General features: G+C 45.9%; 1 protein-coding gene across 44 annotated transcripts in view; it reads left to right on the forward strand.

Moving 5' to 3' along the window:
• The window catches only part of PLEKHA6 (pleckstrin homology domain containing A6), a 160,499-nt gene that overhangs the window by 73,232 nt on the left and 67,323 nt on the right, over window positions 1–19,944 (forward strand). Inside the window, exon 1 of one of the 44 annotated variants that reach the window (XM_016936791.4) lies at window positions 13,714–18,082. The exons of 42 other annotated variants lie outside the window; for them this stretch is intronic. The gene's annotated coding sequence lies outside the window, so the exon portion shown is untranslated. Of the gene's footprint in view, window positions 1–13,713; window positions 18,172–19,944 lie in introns of those variants that run through there. One more of the 44 variants, XM_016936775.4, reaches the window with a different exon arrangement.

The raw sequence follows: 19,944 nt of genomic DNA on the forward strand, positions 1-19,944 counted from the left end.
GGCAGCCTGGCCTGGCTGCCATCTGAGCAGTCACTGGTCCTGTGGGCAGCACATGCTGTGAGGCAGGATCTAGCAGGAATGGTGGGTGGCCCAGACTCAATGGGACAGAGCCAGAGGCTGGAGGTGGTTTTTGAAAAGCAGATTTGGGGTGGTGAGATATACATTGGAGGAGGAATGTGGTGGAGAAAGCTAGAGAAAGAATATGAGGTGGATGGAAAGGAACAAAAAGAGGGATTGGGGAGTCCTAAACTCTGACACATTCCAAAGCTGCAGCCAGGCAAGGGATCTCAACTCTCAATGTCGATATAATCCAGAATAGGTGAGAAAACCACCGTTTGCCTACTGACTTCTGAATATAGTGGGAGAAATGTATGAGAGGTGATGCGGGATGGGCAAAGTGCAACAAGAATACATTTTAAGCCTAAGAAATCATATAGTACAATGGAATTTAGAAGGCAATCACACAGCCATTTATTAGGCAATATAATTAATAGGTTGTACAGTCTGGTTATTTTTGAAACTATCGGCATTAAACATTTTTTTATTTATGTCACCACCTACTTCCAAATAGAATTCATAGCATCTTTATGTAGTTGGTAGATGCTGCTGTGCATAATTTTGGCCAAAAGAGTGTCATAATTTCTTCCTTTTGTTCAATTGTACAGTGCTTTGCAGCTCAGACCAAGTGTGCTTTCATACCCACACTCCCATTCTAGCTCAATTTAGCAGGTGTTTACTGATCCCTCTTCTTCCCTAAGCAGTGTGCTAGATTTTGAGTATAGAGAGATGGAAAAGAACTGGATCTGCCTTCAAGGGTCTCTCAGTTTACCTGCAATCCTGTAGGGAAGATGGGAAAAATATTACTACAATATAGATGAGGAAACTGGAGCCAAAAGATGCTGCTATGGTTAGTCAGCAGGAGGGATGGATTAGAATCCAACTCCTAATCCAGCGTGCCGCAGTACTGCATGCACCTCCCTCTACCCCACTGCCCAGCAATGCACGCACTTTCCTTTACCTGTTCATCCCCCATACTTTCTGCATCAGAGTAATGAGAAAGAAGCAGTGATAGGGAAGGCAGAGTGGAAAACTGCTCCCTGGTATGGAACCAGTCCTCTCTGGGCCCCCTCATCGTGCAATTGAAATGGCATCACTGGGTCTATGTCTATGTTACGTTGCCAATTTGATGCTCTCTACCACGCAGCAGAGGCATACTTTTTTTCCTCAGGTAATTCTTGACTTGGAGTAGATTGCCTTCTTCTCTATTGTCCCTGAATTATTTGAACAGGCAAGGATATGGTAAAATTCAGGGGCTCACAGAAATTTAAGAGGTTTCAGTAGGGTGGTAGATGCTCACTGGACAGCTGCTTTATAAAATAACAACCAATGTTTGTTCAGTGCCTTGTAATTGACAGAGTGCCTTTAATATAAGTAAAGAATAGTATGTGTATTAATTTCCCCCTCCCTTCCATACCTGCCCTACTCAGGTTTTCTAGAAGGTCTGAATTCCAAAAGCGTAGGATCTTTCTCTTAATTTTTAGGCTCAAGCTAAAAGGGACATGGAGCTGTCTTCTGGCCCAGTGATTCCCACGTTTTGGTCTGTGACAGAGTTTTCACCAGTCTGAGGTAAAATAAGAAAAATAGGGAAAATTTACCAATTTTTTTCAGAAAGCAAAATGTATTAGAAGACATCTTTTAGGGGCAGGAGATGTGCTGAAATATTTACTAGCTTATCCTTTTTCAGAGCTGATGGTGAGAGTAGATGGTAATCAGGCTTTTAAAATATCCTTATTTAGCAAAATTAAAAGTTGACAATCTTATATTGGTTGTCCCTGATAAGGCCACTTTTGGGGCAGATTTCTGAAAACTTGAATTCTGATCTTGTCACTACCATCTTTCCCTGCGGGTGTTTAGAATGTGATAAACTGATAAACATATTGAGTCGTTCTCCATTCTTACTTTGTGAGAGGTTTCTACCTCCAGGGTCAGGCCCCTGGTGAAGGAATGTACTCTCACTTCCTCTTCCCCTTTGTCCTGAATAGCAGGGATAGCAGGGCTTTGGGATTAGGACTTGCGCATTCTTATTCCCACAGTCATCTTTTGGAAATGAGGGAGGTCGTCTTCTATCTTTGGAAAAGAGCAAGGAGATCTGTGGATTGGATTTTGGGAATAGTGTGAGAAACATGTTGTTGAAGTCAAGAACATTTAAAAATCTTGATATCAATTTTTGAAATGGTGGGTCTTCTTGAACTCTCAAGAATATAGGCTAAGCCTGGCACAGTGGCTCACACCTGTAATCCTGGCACTTTGGGAGGCTGAGGCGGGCAGATCACTTGAGCTCAGGAGTTCAAGACAAGCCTGGGCAACACGGTGAAATCCCATCTCTACAAAAAAATACAAAAATTAACCAGACATGGTGGCACACGCCTACAGTCCCAGCTACTCAGGAGGCTAAGGCAGGAGGATCGCTTGAGCCAAGGAGGCAGAGGTTGCAGTTAGCCGTGATTGCGCCTCTGTACTCCAGCCTGGGCAATAGAGTGAGACTCTTGTCTCACCACCACCCCCGTACCCCAAAATAATATAGATTGGAGCTTTTGTAAATTTGGAGGCTCCTGGGGGTATTAGAGTGTCTGAGTCTTCTACCTTTTGAGGATTCAGACCTGGAATTACAACAAATATGTGGGAAACCCCAGACAGGTGCCCAGCTGCCAGAATCTGAGACACATGGTTGGTGTGCACATATGTGCAGACTTGTATGAGCAAAAGCTTTTAGGAAAAACTCAGTTTGAAACCACCCTAGGACTTGAACTAGATGCTCTTTTTTGAGGTTCATTCTAGGACACTTTTCCTAAAAGCAGATACCCAGGACTTCTTTATATAAGAAAACTTTCTGATTTTTTCATCCCATTTTCATGTCCTGAAATAAGAGCCCTCCTAGCCTAGGAAAGTGGTTAAGATTCCTAAATTAGGAAGGTTGTTCAACTGTGGGGAGAGGGTGAGAGGGTGGCAGATTCTCGAACTTTCTCAGGGCAAAGAGGCATAGGGAAAATGACTAAAGGGAAGATTGGCTCCGATCTGGAAGACCAGGCCAAGGTGTATGAGATTTTCTTTTCCAGACAGTTTCTAGATAGTGATGGGTCAGTCCAGCAGCATAGCCCTTAAGAACGGTGATGCAGGAAAGCCTGAACCTGTGACTGATGATGGATACCATGGGGCTGTTCAAACTAGCAGAGGGGGGAAAGAAAGAAAAGGATCCAAGAAGTGTAAATTAAAGATAGCTGCCACTTGAGGAGCTTCTTCAGGTTAGACCCCTCCGTGCTTCATCTGATGGCTCCACCTAGGGTTGGGCAGATGAATGATGGTGACAGGCAGTGGTTTTCTTTTTCTTTTTCTTTTTCTTTGAGATGGAGTTTTGCTCTTGTCCCCCAGGCTGGAGTGCAGTGGCTTTATATCGGCTCACCACAACCTCCACCTCCTGGGTTCAAGCAATTTTCCTGCCTCAGCCTCCCAAGCAGCTGGGATTACAGGCATGCGCCACCACGCTCAGATAATTTTGTATTTTTAGTAGAGATGGGGTTTCTCCATGTTGGTCAGGCTGGTCTCAAATTCCTGACCTCAGGTAATCTGCCCGCCTCGGCCTCCCAAAGTGCTGGTATTATAGGCGTGAGCCACTGTACCCGGCTGGCAGTGGTTTTCTTAGCCCACCTCTGGTCCCCTCCAGTGGTGGCTTTCCCCAAGGAGGCTTTCCCCAAGGAGGATCTTCTCTTAACTTTGCATAAGTTTGGGACACAGCATTAGGGAGTACAGCTAAATTCTTAGAGATTAGAATCTCTTCTGAGATGTTCAAGCCAGAAGGAAGAAGGCGTTAATCATGCAGCATGGCTTTTCCTGAATGCAAAGACCAGCCTGGGCAACATGACACATGCAAGGTCAACAAGGATATCCCTGGACTTTTGAAGATGTCCCCGGACTTTTGAAGATGTCCCCCTCCTTATCATGGTGAGATTATGGAAAGCAATACCTGGACTCCAGGGCCAGCTTTGTCTCTAACTTGCTTCATGGTCTTGGAAAACTCAATCCTTCTCTCTGGGCCTCAGATTCTTCATTTGTAACATGAGGGAATTGAATTTGATTGCCACCATCCTCTTTGTTTAATTCTGCATGCCTCAGGTCTCCATGTGATACACAGTAGGGCGTTTCTAAGAATTTCATGTAGATGTTATCACTCCAAGAAAAGAAGCATCCACAACCTCTTTCTGAACTGCAGGTCTACTGCCCAACAGTCGTATGCCTGTTGGAAAAGTGACTGAAGGTGGCAGGATGGACTAGGTCTTCTCAAGATAGCAGGTCCAAGGTCAGAACTGAGAAGTCCACTTGGACGACTGTGCCTTAGAGTGGGTTGAGTCCATAATAATCATCAGTAAGTCCCTAAAATGTACGACTAGAGCCAAGAGATCTGAGAATTGCCCAACATTTTTCACTGTTACTGACCAGGGCTGGTTTCCCATTTTAAAAGCCTCCTGAGGCCATGAAACAGCATCAGGAGAAACATGCCAAACCTGTTCGGCTGTGTGTTGATATGTTTGTTTCTCACCCTAATGTCCCATCATCATCATCCCCCTCACAATTGGAATTCCTTCCTTCAATTCCTCATAAACTCAAGCCCCCCTTCTCTCTGTTTCCCCCACAGCTCTGTCATTTATCCCCTGGGAATGGCCCTAGGGAGTAAGTGGTACAGATGAAGCCATGGGGTGGTGGTAGGGTGGAGAGAGGGCTGGAAGCCCAATGAGGTGGGGACTTGGGTGGCGTGTTTGGACTCTGTGGGCATGTCTATACCTGAAGTCCAACCAAATAACACATTGCCTCCGCCAGCTCTATTCAGCGTAGAAATGCAGCAGATTGCTGTAGGCTGATGAGCTGTTCTTTGAATCCTCTCCCCTGTCCCATGCCAACATGCATTCCCAGGAGCCAGCTCCAGGCTGCAGGAACCCAGAGACTCTCCAGACTGGTGATGAGGCAAGTGCTTTGACTCGCTGTCAGCATCTTTAGCTTAAATAACTCTGGTGACTCTGCTGAAACTCCTGTCTTCTGGAGCTAGAGAGGTGGCTTGTATAGCTCTATACTTCATTATCTGAAATCTTTGGGGCCTATGGATTTTAGAATGGTAAAGTGGTACACATTGTTTATTACATAAAACCTTCAGTAGGATCTGGAGCAGCTCCATAATCAAACATATTAATATCCTGCAGCCAGACTGAGAGCGTCACATGAGTGGGATAAATAAAGGCTGTAAAGAGTCTCATGCCAGTTCAGGTCGCAGTTTGCAGCTAAATATGCTCAAGTCAGGTTGAGTTTTGCTGTCAGTTAGGACAAAACTTTCAGTTCAGACATTTGTAGGTTTTGGAATGCTATGAAAGCATTGCGGCTCTGTATTGCCTCATATAGTCTTATAAGGTAGGAATTGGTCTTCCCATTTTACAGATGAGAAAGCTAGGGTTTAGAGAGGATCAATAACTTGTCCATTGACATTCAGCTGATAAGTGGGCTGAGCTGTCATTCCAATCCAGGTCTGTCTGCCTGCAGAGCTAGGCTTTTCCTCCAAGGTAATACCTCTTTAGAATGAATGAAGACAACTCAAGGGTGGGCACGGGAAGCTCTGACTTTGACATCTTCTCTGATTAGGGGGGTACTTTCTGGACATCTGATAGGGATCATTTATTGGCTTGTTCTTATGTATACATTGACTTCTGGGATCCCAGTAGGCTAATGGCTCAGAAGAGAGGAAGCTAAATTTCAGTCAACTTTGTGGCTTACAAGAAGAATCCAGCTGGCTTTGTTGGGGCTGTGAGAGCCAAGAACAAATGGGGTCAAGTTGGATTTAGTGAGAGATGCATCATCTGCAGTGGAAGAAACCCCCATACAGAGCCAGTGAAATGCACAGTGCTTCCTGCTTCCCCATGCATTGCCTGGCTGGAGAAGTGTTCCCTTGAGTGGGGACCTGTCTTGAGAGAAGGATTGTCCTCAAGGATCATGAGCCCTGGGTAAGCTTGAGAGTGATGAGCAGCTTGAAATAGGGAGAATTCAATTAGGGAGTCTCTCTGGTCTTCATTAGTGATATGAAAAAACAGTCAAAGGAAGCACTAATTCAATCTGCTGAAGATGCACCCTGCTTTTAACACATCATTGGAAAGATGGACCCTGGTCTGTTGTCTGGGCAATGGCATAGATAACCTCCCTCTTCTATCTTCTAAGTACTGTCAGATGGCGGCTGCCATTTCTGGGTCATCTCTAGGTCAGGCAAGATCTGGACTCTTAATATTCAGGCACATGTGTCCATGGTGTTCCTCTGTGGTGAGGAGCCTGCCATCAGTGAACTCCAAGCAGTAGAAGGGCCTGCTGCTCTGGCAGGGGAGTGGCCTGTGCTTCACTAGGAAGACACCCATTAGGAAGGGTGGTAGGTTAGTTTCCACAGGAACAAAGAACATCTGCTCCAGCCAACTAGAGAACAGATGGGGCAAAAAATATTCTTAAAGGGGACATTAGCTCATGGAATTGGTGCCAGGGAAGTAGGCCTTTCTAAAGAAGACATGAGGGGGCAGGTTAAACCTCTTAGCCTGAGAGAACTGTGAGGCCCTAAGACAGTAGAAGACCCACGTTGCTTTGGAAAGTGCAGGAGAAAGAATGCAAGATGTTTTCTCCCCTCAATAATGGCTGTCCTCTGGGAAAATGTCTCAAAGCTGTGTCAGCTTGCTGGCTGCCAGCTCAGAGCTCCCTGAGTCCTTCGGTCAGCAGTCCTCCCCTGCCACCTTCCCTATGGACCTTAGCTCACCTATATGACACACCCCACTTCTGTTGCCAGCTCCCTCTTAAACATCCCAGGAGCTCTTCTGCACTGGGCAGTAAGAAGCTCACCTGCTTTCTCTGACCCTCCTCTTTCTTCCTGTCCTCTCAGATGGCCTGGTGTCTAGGCTGGTGACAACCTCCCAGCACCCTTTTCTGCTGTCTTTAGACAAAATTCCCAGTGCTTTCCCTTCTTCCTCCTGTTTGCTTTCCTTTTCTTCCTCATACCAACCATGTGTGCAAAGTCTAGATGGAGACTTTGGGTCCTCTGGAAATTATCTTGTCCCTTCCTCTGGGATTAATTTGTGACTTCTGGGTACAAGTTACTGACTACTCAAAGCAGCTGAAGCCCCAGAGGGGATTTAATTATAAGGGAGCTGGGGTGTCTCTCAGAACTCAAGGTCAAAGAAATGGCTGGATCACAAGAACGGACTAGAAGCAAGAAGCTGAATGCCACAGATATGGTCTTTGCCCCTCTCTGTGTGCTGGCTCATTCACTTCTCTCATTGCAGAGAGGACTTTCAGCTTCCTGGTCAGTCTATAGGAAAGAAAAGATGGAAAAGCAGCTCCTTCCTGTGCACATCACCAATAGAGTTGCCTGGAGAAGGGCTGGCCTCTTTTTTCTCTCCATCTCTGTTCCCATCCCTGGGGAGGGATTTTGGCTGAGCTGAGATCAGGTGGCTACCCCATGTAACCACAAGAGTGGGTAGGGTTTAGGCACATGGTTATTTCCTTAACCATGGATCTAGGGATGGGGCCAGTTTCTAGAAACGGGTTAGTACTTTCTGTTGCACATTAGCCCTTCTTGGACCTCCAAGCCTAGGGGAGTCTGGCCTAGAGAGTTTACACACCCCAACTCCTCTCGCTTGGCTCTTCTCCTGCCTGGCATGAGGACAGGCAAGGCCTAGCAAGGAGCAGGGTAGTCTGACTGACGGAACCTGGGGCATGGCTGTGTGTCATTGCCATTCTCCATGTGCAGAAAAGACCCGGAACCTGGACCTTTTCAGTCCCCGACCCCTCCTCAGGTACCACTCTATCCTTTTAGTAAAGTCTTTCATAAATGATTTGATTGTTCCATTTGACACTAGGGAGTCACATTGAAAAGTCTCACTGTTGGAAAGCTCATTGTTTCTAAATTCAGTCTTTCATGATGTAACTGAATCCATCCATTGTCCCTCATTCCATCTGGGGCTCACAAGGAAGACTCAGGCCCACCATCTTGCTTAGGTTAGGATTGAATTAGTGAATATGAAACTATTTTTGCATGAGAAGACAAGGGCTTGGGCCAGGCTCTATGGGATTTGGAAGCATTTTTGACTGGCTGCTGCTCTTCATTGAAGTGAACCCCTGAGGAGAAGAGACACATGTCTGACTACTTGTGGAAATGCCCAAGAGCACTCCTCTAGATTCTTCTTTTCCAACTACTGGCTCCATGGGACCAGAGCCAACTGTGAACCATGAGAAAGGTGTGGAGGTTCAGGCAAGTCAATGGGGAGAGATATGAGGAGTAGGGGGAGGACAGCAAAGGGGTCCTAGACCAAGATGCCGTCTTCCCTCTATCACTCACATTGATGGACCTTGTGGAGGTTGCGCAACCAAAACCTGCAAAGAACCCTAAATCCTTTTGGATCTCTGATAAGAAACAGCTCATAGTTAGCAATGTAGAGGGGACTGAATTTCAGTTCCGATGTTTCTGGTGGTTCCACAAGCTGGGGGGTTGAGACAATGATAACCACGAACGCGTAACAGGCATCGTTTTAAGCATTTTATGTGAATTAAGTCACTTAATCCTCACAATAAATCCTATGAAGTAGAAACTGTTACCCACCCCCCCTGTTGCCGATGAGGAAACTGAGGCATAGAGAGATTGAATAACTTGTCCAAAGTCCCATTGCTAGTATGGAGTAGAGTCAGGATTCTAATCCAGGCATTGTGACTTCCCAGCCATCCTTCCTTTTCTCTCTGACCAACTGGGGAACCAAACAGTTCTACCCCAGGTGAACAGGAGAAAAGGCCGCCTGATATCAACTCCCCCAGGACAGCGACCTTGTCCTTTGTAGCCATGTGCTAAGGCCCAGTGCCTTACACCCAGTAGAATTTCTTGTTGGAAAGAGAAAACTTAAAGGGGGACGAGGATTAGTCTTTGTCTTGAGACTTTCCAACAAGAGAAATTTACATTTAGACACTCCATGTATCCATGTATTTTCCTACCAGAAGGTAGTGTTTAGGAGTTAAATGTCACATCAAAGACAAATGTTAGAGCCAGGAGATTTTTCTTTCTAGGAAGAAGGATATGTTAGTTAGTGACTTTCTCCATCTGATTCGGATTTTATCTCTACTGTTGTCACTAAATTCTTTTCCTTTCTCTCTCCATGGAGCTGGTAGTTTAAAAAAAGAAATCTGCAGGGATGGGTACGGTGGCTCTCTGGTTACGGTGGTAATAGCCATGTTCCTAAATCTGACCTCCTTTCTTCAGGTCAAATTGCATAAGCTTTCCATGGTGCTGCAGGCTTTTTCTTTCTGCTCCCTTTCACTCTGTGATGCCTCAAACCTCTCATTTCCGTCCACGCTCTCTGCAGACACAGAGTACTGAGGCTGGAAGGAGAAGGAGGGGAACAGGCAGGCCCCACTCTCTGCTCTGAGTAGTGTGTGGGAGGAGGCTGGAGAGCGGAGCACTTCTCTCTGATCCTGCCTGACTCTTTTGGAGCCAGTGAGGTGGGGGTGTCTCTGAGTGAAGCAGAGGGAGGCCTGGAGGGGCTCAGGAGCTGGACTGTTTCTGTAACACAGAGCACGTCTGCAGCCAGCCACAGAGAAGGTCAAACTCTGGGCGCAGGGCTGGAATGCAAGGGGCCAGGCAGCTGGGGGGAGCTGTGGTTTCACCCTTCTGGCAGCTTAGAGGGCCGCTGCAATGCCCTTTGGGGAAGGTGGGGCTACCCACAGCAAAGCGAGTAGGGGAGTGGGGAGGGACTCTGCCCTGGTAGGTAGTGATGATGGTGCAGGGCATTGGAGGAGGGTAGGGGAAGGCATGCAAAATCTAAATGCCCATCACATGTGTTGGAGAGGAATTGAATTCCAAGATGTGGGGGCTTTAATTCATGCTCTCTACCATTAAAAAAAATCAGGCAAAGCACTGTGTGAGAGGAAAGAGAAATAGTGCTGAGACGGGAACCAGGAGGCCACGAAACACACGCATGTGAGTGTGCACCAGTGTTCAGAAATCCACGTGGGGAGGAGGATGCACTTGCACTGGCCCCTTCCAAGGCCATATCTAACACACTTTTGTACCTATAGTCTTTTCCTTAATGAGGACCACGCCCCTCCCACCACAAATTGTATAAGCTCCAGGCCCCCAGAAACCCAGATCTGTTGCTGCATCCACGACACTGACACATATGCCCTTCCTTGGTCCCCTGCCTGCACGTCATGAAGCCCCTTCCTCTGTGCGCGTGCACCCCGTAGCTTCTGTGCCTTACCCTCATCTTCCCACGTGCGTGTGTGCGGTTTGGAGCTTCTTGAGTTTCCGTTTATAGTTAGAAAATTGCCCTGCTCTGGCTCTGGCTTTGTCACAGGAGGCTCGTGTTGGCTCAGTCTGACTGCTGCTTGACCTTTGGCCACCCTGCCCTTGGCTTGGCCTGCTGTGGCCACCTAGAAGCATAATCTGTTGGTTTGTTTTCCTTCTCGGGCTGTGGGTCCTCCCCAGCTGAATCTAAGCCTCTAAAATGGGGTGAGGGTTTCAGATGAGCAGGCAGCCTTTGGAAGGAGCGCTTCCCTGAAGAACTGAAGGTGCTCAGGATGAGCAGCTCTTTTGTCCTACAATTTGCTCTAGGGGCAATGAGATTCCCTTTCTCAGGTCCAGTGGGCCCCAAGAGAACAAGGACTTGCTACACACCTTATGCAGCTGGATAGCAGCATAAGCACTAGAATTTTTTTGTTGTTGTTTGTTTTTTTTTGAGATGGCATCTCCCTCTGTCACCCAGGCTAGAGTGCAATAGCATGACCTCAGCTCACTGCAACCTCCGCCTCCCGGATTCAAGCGATCCTCTTGCCTCAGCCTCCCGAGTAGCTGGGACTACAGGCGTGTGCCACCACACCTGGTTACTTTTTGTATTTTTAGTAGAAACAGGGTTTCATTATGTTGGCCAGGCTGTACTTGAACTCCAGACCTCAGGTAATCCACCCACCTTGGCCTCCCAAAGTGCTGGGATTATAGGCATGAGCCAATGTGCCTGGCCTAGAACTGGGTCTTCTTAGTCAATTATTTCTGTCCAGTAATGTTGACCCTTAGAATGGACTGCTTTCAACCATGACACACACACAAAAGCCCACCTCCCAGTTCAAATTACACTAGGAACAGACCTCCCTCACTTTTGAGATTCTCAGGTGTTAATTGTTCTGGCTCCTAAGTACAGGGGAGAGGGTACTATCTTGATGGATAACTTCTTTAGGAACAAATTATTAAGCATCCATCTGTAGGTGTCAAAGTGGTGAGGGGTTTTATAGTCAAAATTGAGCCACTGTCTCCTAAGGATAAATAGTCCAAGGCAGATGCAGACAGATAATAATGATTATTGGCATTTATTGAACATTTACTAAGTGCCAGAACCTTTCATAAATTTTTTGTGGGTATAATCTTATTTACTCCTGTGACGAACCCATGAAGAAGGTCCGTATATTATCCCCTTTTCACAGATGGGGGAATGAAAGCACAGAGAGGTTAAGTTTCTCACCCAGAGTCCCTTAGGTAGTAACTGGTGGAGCCGGGATTGGAACTGGGGCAGTCTGACTCCAGAGCCAAAAATCTCAAGGCTAATGCGGATTCAACTCAATAAAAATAAACGAAAGGATTAGCTGGTAGGATGATGCATGAGAAGGGAATTTCAAGTTGCACAACTAACATAAAGTGGGAAGAAAGCTGGCTTTGGGCTGTGTCCTGGGCTCTAATCCCAGTTCTCTCACTTCCTAACTGTGTAGCCTTGGGCTAATAACCTGACCTCTCAGGTTCTTCCTCTGCAACAGCAGGACAGCAATACCTATCTCTGGGGGTTAAGCAGAGAATTCGCTAGCATCATGACTTGGATAGGTGTTAATTTCCTTCTTCTTTCTGTGCTAGTTGTCAAGTTTTCCTGGGAGGGTGAAATGTAATTTGGGAATTCAAGGTTAATTCTTATTTCAAGAAGAAATGTCCAACCAGCCCTCCAGTACCCTATCTTCTGGACAAGATTTTCTGCCATCACCACTTCCTCTGTATCCTCCTGGGATGGCCTGGAATTGGAGGAGAGACAGGCTGGAGAGAGAGAAGGGTGTTTGGCTTAATGCAGCTGTCAAGCAGCTGTCACGCTCTGGCCACTCTTTCTTCATCTTCTCTTTTTCCTTTTAAAAACAAGGACATTCTCTTGCATAACCACAGTACAATTAACAGACTCAGGAAACTTCATAACATCGATACAATTCTATTATCTAATATACAGTCCATATTGAAATTTCACCAGTTGTCCTAATAATGTCATTAGAATCCAATTCAGGATCATGTCTCTTTCCTCTCAGTCTGGAAAGTCCCTCAGTCTTTCTCCATGTTCATGTATTGAAGTTTTCTTAAAGAGCACAGGATCCTCTCTGGGACTTCCTGAGCCTTGTCCCGTCTTTCCTCATCCCTGAGCAGGGCTGACTAGAGTAAGACGATTAATACACTCCCCTTAGGTACAAAATGTCTTACATTTTGCAAAATGGGTGCCAAAAAACTCGGTAGTCAAGATAAATAACATTTCAATGCAATAATTTTAAAATCAAAATCAATGCAAACATTTCTTGAAGAACAAAATAGTAACATTCGAAATAAAGACAGGATCTAAAACAGTGCCACTTTAAGCCAACTTGGAGGCTGAGGCAAAAGGGAAATTCCAGTGATACTGGTCCTGTCTTTATTTGAAATGTTGGTATTTCATTCATCATGGGTTTTTAATGTTAATTTTTATTTCAAAAATATCGCATTAAAATAAGTCTTGATTGGCCGGGTGCAGTGGCTCATGCTTGTAATCCCAGCACTTTGGGAGGCCAAGGCGGGCGGATCACCTGAGGCCAGGAGTTCGAGATCAGCCTGGCCAGCATGGTGAAACCGTATCTCTACTGAAAATACAAAAATTAACTGGGTGTGGTGGCACATGCCTGTAGTCCCAGCTACTTGGGAGGCTGAGGCAGGATAATCGCTTGAACTTGGGAGGCAGAGGTTGCAATGAGCCGAGATCGCGCCACTGCACTGCAGCCTGGGTGACAGAGCAAGACTCCATCTCAAAGAAAAAAAAAAAGTCTGATTACTGAGTTTTTGGATGCCCCTTAAACTTTGTGCTCCCTCCCCCACTCCCACAGGGTGGGCTTGCTCCCTCTCCCAGTCATCCCACCCTCAGAACAAGTTGGGGGAGAGAGGTGAGGCTCCATGCCAGGAGGAGGAAGGTTAGGGGACAGAGAGAAGAGGCGGGAGGGGAGGGGTACAGAGGCCTGGAACACAGCCGTGTGTCTGGCCGGGAGCTCTCTAACAGCTTCCAGCTGCTTCCACAACCTCCAGACTTCCGCCTTGGGAGTGGCGTTTGGTTGTTTTTTATTCCCCCTCTTCACATCAAATGTGTGATCTAATTAGACTTTGCATCCCTCATTTCTATCAGTCTTCCCTGTCTTGCAGTCCTCCCCTTAGTTGACCTGTCCTGACCCTGTTTCCATCCATCCCAGGAGCCTCTCAGGTGCTGCCACTGGCATGCTCCAGGAGCATCCACCCAGTGCTGGGTGAGCACCGCAAAGACCAAGCCAGGGCAAGAGACACAGGTAGGCGTCAGCCAGGGCGAGGGAAATGGGGGGCATCAGCCAGGGCGAGGGACACAGGTGGTCTTCAGCCAGGGTGAGGGACATAGGTGGGCGTCAGCCAGGGTGAGGGACACAGGTGGGTATCAGTCAGGGTGAGGGACATAGTGCCTGGGTGAGGGACATAGGTGGGCATCAGCCAGGTCGGGGCAGCTCCTTGTGGCCCTGAGGAAAGAGCTTCGGACTGAGGTTAACAGATCCCGAGGTTAGCCTTGCCTCAGGTATATGAGGTGGGTTATCTCAGCCAACACTTCCAGCTTCAGGGATTTTGTTTTGTAAAATGAGGGTGGTACTAACACTTTTCTGCCCACCTCATAAGACCATAAAAGAACCAAATGAGATAATGATGACAGTGCTTTGTGAACCGTAAAGGATTTTATTTGATATTTTCCCTTCTGTCAAAGAACAAATAATCCTTTATTTTGATTAAGACCGTATTCAGGTCTGCTACATTATTTGATCTAAATCCATGAGAATAGTAAAGGCGGATTCAGGACACATGTTCATCTCTGCCTGTAACCAGCATTTCTGTCAGACTAAAGCAGGTCAGTAGGAAACCATACCCATTCCCACCCTCATTCCATCACCATGTGAAACAGAATGGGTGTGCCCAATAATAGCAGTCGTTGTTTTAATGTCTCAATTGAAGGCTTTTCTTTTTTATAGATTTATTGAGGTATATGATAAATTGTATATATTTAAAGGGTAAAATTAGGTGCATTTTGTGAAACCATAAACACAATTGAGATAATTAACATATATCCATCACTCCCCAGTTTCTTCCTGCCTCTTTGTAATCCCTCCCTCCACCCTGGCCCCAGGCAACCACCCGTCTGCTTTCTGTCACTATAGATTAGTTTGCATTTTTAAGAATTTTATATAATGGAATCATAAAGTATATACTTTTATTTCAAGAAAGCCTGGCTCCTTTTATTCCATATAAATATTTTAAGATTCATCCATTATGCTGCATATTTCAATAATTCATTTCTTTTTATTGCTGAGTAGTACTCTGTTGTATGCATGTAACACATACGTTGTACCCAGGTTTTCATGGACATTTGAGTTGTTTGTAGTTTGGGGCTGTCACAAATAAAGCTGCTGTGAACATCTGTCTACAAGTCGTTGTGTGGACATATGCTTTCCTTTTTTTTGGGTAAATGCCTAGGAGTGAAGTCAATGGGTTGTATGGTGCATGGATGTTTAAACTCTTTAAGAAACTGGGAAACTGTTTTCTAAAGCAGGATGTACCATTTATATTCTCACCAGCAGTATATGAGCATTCCAGTTCCTCTACATTTTTGCCAGCACTTGGTATGGTTAGTCTTTTAATTTTAGCTATTCTAGTGGGTGTGGGTAGAGATAGCTCATAGTAGTTTCAATTTGCATTTCTCTAATGGCTAATGATGTTTTCTTTTCATGTACCTTATTTGACATGTGTATAACTTTGGTGTTGTTTGCTATCTTAATACTAAGTTGTGAGAGTTCTTCATAGGTTCTAGATAAAAGCCTATGTGCGTTATATAGTTTGCAAATATTTTCTCTCTGTTTATGGCTTACTTTTTCATTTTCGTAACAATGTCTTTTTTTTTTTTTTTTGAGACAGGGTCTCACTCTGTCACCCACACTGCTATGCAGTGATGCAATCTTGGCTCACTGCAACCTCCCCCTCCTGGGTTCAAGTGATTCTCTGACTCAGCCTCCTGAGTAGCTGGGATTACAGGTGCACGCCACCATGCCTGGCTAATTTTTGTATTGTTAGTAGTGACGGGATTTCACCATGTTGGCCAGGCTGGTCTCGAACTCCTGACCTCAAGTGATCTCCCCACCTTGGCACCCGAAAGTGCTGGGATTACAGGCATGAGCCACTGCGCCTGGCCTGTAATAGTGTCTTTTGAAGAGCAAACTTAAATTCTGACAAATTTCAATTTATTGATTTTTCTTGATGGTGCGTTTTTTGTCATTTTAAAGACTTCTTTGCCAAATGCAAAGTCACTAAGATTTTCTCCTATGTTTTCTTCTAGAAACATTGTAGTTTTAGCTCTTTCATTTATGTCTATGGTCCGTTTTGAGTTAATTTTTTAATGATAGGGTCAAGGTTGTTCGTTTGTTTGTTTTCATGTGTTTTACAGCACCATGTATTGAAAAGCCTGTCATTCTCCTTTGCATTGACTTTATACCTTTGTCAAAAACCAATTGACCAAAATGTGTGGATTTATTTCTGAACTCTCTACTCTGTTCCATTTATCTATATATGTGTCTTTATGCCAACACTACATTGTCTTGATAACTGTAGCTTTATAATAAGTCTTGAAGTCAGGTAGTATAAATCCTCCAAACCTATTCTTCTTCAAAGATTTTGGGTATTCTGGATCCTTTGAATTTCCATGTGAATGTTAGAATCAGCTTGTCAACTTTACAAAGATCTGCTAGGGTTTTGGTTGGGACTGTGTTGTATCCATAGAAAAATATGGGGAGAGTTGACAATTTAACAATATTGAGTCTCCTGATCCATGAAAACAGTATTTTTCTCCTTTTATTTGGATTTTATTTCACTTCTTTCAGCAATGTTTTATAGTTTTCAGTGTATAGGTCTTGCACATCCCTTGTCAAATGTATCCCTTAATTTTATGCTATTATAAATGGTGTTTTAAAATTTCCTTTTTTCATTGTTTGTTGCCAGTATATAGAAATACAACTGATTTTTCTATATAGACTTTGTATCCTGAGCCTCTCCTCCCTTGCTTTGAAAATTGAATTTAAAAGAGCAGGAACCTGAAAATATCAAGGGGCAGGGCATTTGCATGACATGATAAACATTTACAATGGCTCTAAAAGCATGAGCATCTTTCTGTTCTAAGTCATAGATCATTTCAGTAGCAGCCCTACAGTAGCTGTGACTGTAAAGGATGGGAAGGAAGGGTGGTATAGTAAATTCTGACCCTACACAAGTAGAACACCTCCAGATCTCTGGGGTACTCTTGAGGGTGAATGGAGCAAGTGGGAATGCAGTGCAGCCCCTTTAAGGAACCTGGCCAGCCAGCCACCCCGTGGGCTGCTAGGAAGGCAGCCCAGGAGATAAGATAAGGCCCCCTGGCAGGTTTAAAGCAGGGTCCAGAGCCACAGTGGCTGGGCTACTGATAGGCAAACAGGAACCAGGGGTGATAAGGAGGAGGTGCCAGCTACTAAATCCGGGCTGGCAAGAGGAGGAGTAGCCAAATCACTCCTCTGGGGCCTGAAAGGAGAAGGGGCTATTAATTGTGGGTGTGTAGGGAGAGGGAACTTGTATTCTCTGTATATCCCATTTATGATCATGGTAAAAAAGAAAAATCCTACTGGGCTGGACTTAAAGGCACTCTGTTTCATATGGAGTAAATGCTCAATAAATATAGGCTTATTGAGTTCCTTATGCTCTAGTGAGATGCTCTGATATGGGGTTTAGAGACTACCTAATTTCTTCCTCAAATGAGGAAAATCCTGGCAAGGACTTACTCTCACAAGCCCGGCGCTGCTCATTTGCACACATCTGCATAGATTTGCATGTGTCCTACTTGTAGATACTTTTTGATTTCCCCCAAATCAGTTGCCTATTTTTAAAGGATAAAGAGGGAATTTATCTCTTCTTGTTCTTGCTCACCTTTCGTCTGTATCCTCCAAAGACACTAAAATAATTTCTGCAACTTTGAACTATAAACAATAACTGTGGTTGCATAGTTTATGCAGATAGAAGCAGTTCCTTGACCGACAATGTGTTTCTCCTCTTAATCTCTATTACAATTCCTAGTGCTGCTCTCCAAACTTCTGAGTGGCGCAGAGAGACATTAAGGTAAAAAAATAAAAATAAAAACAAACCCTCTAGCTGAACAGCCAGGCTCAAATTGCTTAGAAAGCTTCAAGAATTAGTTCACTCTACCTGGACAGAGCAGTTAGAGGCAGTTCCATGGATCTGAAGACCACCTTCCCACTGCTTCCCATCCCAGGGCTAGGGATGCTGTGACTATCTTTGTCTGCTCTCCTTCCTCCAGGAATAAATAACAATATCATCCCTCCCCCAGATCCCAGTTCCTCTATTGGCCCGCCAGGCAAATATTTCATAATGTGGGCTCATCCAATTGGGCATCGTGCCAGAGCCAAGCGCCTCAGGTTGCAAGTGTGCTCCAATCAGGCGGGGCGGCCTGGGTGGGACTAGAGGGCTCTCCTTCTCCACATGGGAGGCGGCAGCATTACTCAGGTGGATGGCATCAAGGTGGAAGTTGCTACTTTCTCAGGGCAGAGTAGAAGGGACAGGGCTGTCCATCAGCCAGCTCTGGCTGGCTGAGGCAACCCAGCACTGAAGGGGTTAAGGCCAGCCAGCATGTGTGGCTGTTAATGATTGCTACCCACCAGGGACCTGGTGAGTATTAAAGGAAAACCTTCTCCCTATTCCTCAGTGTGAAAGGAGTCAGGGCTAGAGGCAGCAGAGGGAACAGCAAAGAAGAGCCGGTGAGTAAGTGGTTATCTGTCTGGTCTATGTTTGTCTGGGTGGCTCTGGAACAGAAAAGGAAGCCTAGATACACCCATTCTATCAGCCAGAGTGGGCTTTTGTTACCACCAGATACAAATTCTCAGCTTGAGGCCAGATTCCAGTATCATTACTATTTATTAGAAGGAAATCTTTAAAATTATCTTAGTCCAAGGGAGTGAACTGCTCAGCGCAGAAGCCAGAGATACAAACCATTGTCTGTCCTGATATCAAGACAATGGTTTTGTGTGGCCACCCTGAACACAAAGCTGGAGCTGCTAGTCTTCCTCCTTCTCTCTGAGCCATTGTCTCCAGAGAGGCGCTCGGTAGCTCTGGTCAGAAGCAGCGTCGGCCTCTCTTGTGGGCCGATTTCCTGGATGGGGCCACGGGAGGAAGGTGGAGGGGACAGAGCCAGAGGAGACTGGCATGGCTGTGCTCCTGGTTTTATCCTTTTACTTAGCAGAGTCAGGTGTGGTGAGATGTAGGGTAAGACAGAACCTGGCGGGGGTGGGTGCAGAGAGTTGCGGGGAGAACTCTTCACTCATTAAGAAGACAAGGTTGTCAGTTGAGAACAAAACTGAAATCCAGGGAGAAAGAGAACCAACCTTTTGCATTTAGATTTCTGTTGCCCCCATTCCCTCAACTTCCCCTTCAGGTCCCTCATCCCTTCAACCTCCAAAACATTTGTGCTCTTTGACCCTGGCACCTTCTAATGACAGTTTTGTGGAGGGGGTGTGGACAAGAATTCCTTGGCTTGGAGGAGGAGGTGGACGCACTGGCTTTTCTCAGCTGATGCTATCTCTCTGTGTGTGTACTCATGAATGCCCACGTGATTTAAAAAAAAAAAAAGAGGGAGACTGTCACCAAAAAGGAAGTGCTTACTTTACCCTCCTCCCGCCCCCAGCTAGGAGCCCTTTTGTTCCCTTGCCTCTTTCTTGGGAGGAAAGAGATTCGATGACATAGTGATGCTAGGCTGAACCTAGGGAGGAACTCGGGGCTCTGGAGAGCCTATTAGGTGGGAACAGGGTGCTCCCTGTGCCAGTTTTGAAAGCAGATTCGAGCGATAAGGTAAACCCAACCCCCTTGTGGCTTTCAGCTGTGGTGCTTCCTCTGGCTGGGCTGCCCATGGGCAAACAGAAACCAGGCACAATAGGGGGAAGGTGCCAGCCACTAGACCCAGCAGGGCGAGAGCAGAAGCAGCCAAGTTTCTGGGCATTTGAGGCCAAGAAAGAAGGGGAAGTAGAGTATAGGAGAGGAACGAGGATACTTGTTGTGTTCTGCCTCATATTGAGAGTCAGCCACAAATGTGACTAGCCAACCTCCATCCCTACACTCCCAGGAGAAGTATACTGGGATTGTTATTCCCAGGCAGGGCAGGGGGGCTTCATGGGGGATGCAAACTGTGCAGTTGCCCCACATGCTTGGTTTAATGCTCTGCTATTGCTGTCTTGAAATCCTTAAGTTTTGCACAAGGGGCCCGCAAATTGTGCAGCTGGTCTTATTTCCAGGCCCAGCCAGAAGTTGCAGGTGCAGAATAGTTGCTCATATACTCCAACAGGTGTAGGCAGGCTCACCTGTTACTCAGGTGTCACTTATGGAGGCCGGCTTCTGTCCTGGCTGGCACCTGTGCTGCATCCCTTTCCCTTTCCTCCTCTCTGTTCCCCTCCCAGAGTACTCTGTTCCTCCTTGTCACAGCCTCCATGCCCAGTCTTTCTTCACGGCTGCTGCGTGGCAGGACAGGGGTGGGAACAGCA

This window comes from Pan troglodytes, chromosome 1 (genome assembly GCF_028858775.2).
Source record: "Pan troglodytes isolate AG18354 chromosome 1, NHGRI_mPanTro3-v2.0_pri, whole genome shotgun sequence".
In the NCBI taxonomy this organism is placed as follows: domain Eukaryota; kingdom Metazoa; phylum Chordata; class Mammalia; order Primates; family Hominidae; genus Pan; species Pan troglodytes.